Genomic DNA, 788 nt, shown 5'->3' on the forward strand with positions numbered 1-788 from the left:
TATATATAAAGGGAGAGAGAGAGAGAGAGAGGTTATGAGAGGTAATGGTGTCAAGAAGACCCAATGGTGTCAGGTAATGTTGAGTAAGTGCTAAGTGCTATGGACAGACAATAGTTAAGCTCCAGGTTCGGTGATTATGCGAGTGAGGAATCCAACGTAGGTCATATATCAGCATGTTTATATATATTAAAAAATTTCAGAATGAGATAAAAATCCAAGGCTGTGAAAGATTTCAGAACATTTATAAATAGAAGGTCTTACAGCTGTTTCCAGGATATTTTATACATATCCCGGAAACAGCTGTAAGACCTATTTATAAATGTTCTGAATTTTTTCACAGCCTTGGATTTTTATCTCATTCTGAAAATGTATATATATATATATTAGCAAATAAGATGGATAGACAGAGAGATCGATAGATAGATATAGAAATAGATATATAGATACGTATATAAGTATTAGTTTATTGGAAGCCGAGCCTTCTCCCACAACATCACTGGATTTCACATATCCGATTGTCACAGCAGACGGAACGTTTCCACGACTTATATATATATATATAATAACGCACACACACACACACACACACACACACACATACATGCACACACATATATATAAATGTATTATTAATAAATAGATTATAATATTAGTGGCAATTCAAACCGTGAACCGAACAGGGAAGTTTTAAAATCGTGATAGTACTGGAAAAGTTCCAGCTTTGCTAGAGATAAGAGTCAAATAGATAAATAAATATACACATATATGTATACACACACACACACACA

General features: G+C 33.5%; 1 protein-coding gene across 1 annotated transcript in view; it reads left to right on the forward strand.

Moving 5' to 3' along the window:
* The window catches only part of LOC106883831 (BMP and activin membrane-bound inhibitor homolog), a 115,109-nt gene that overhangs the window by 110,556 nt on the left and 3,765 nt on the right, over positions 1–788 (forward strand). The gene's annotated exons all lie outside the window — the stretch shown is intronic.

The sequence above is a fragment of the Octopus bimaculoides genome, chromosome 9, assembly GCF_001194135.2.
Source record: "Octopus bimaculoides isolate UCB-OBI-ISO-001 chromosome 9, ASM119413v2, whole genome shotgun sequence".
Lineage (NCBI taxonomy): Eukaryota > Metazoa > Mollusca > Cephalopoda > Octopoda > Octopodidae > Octopus > Octopus bimaculoides.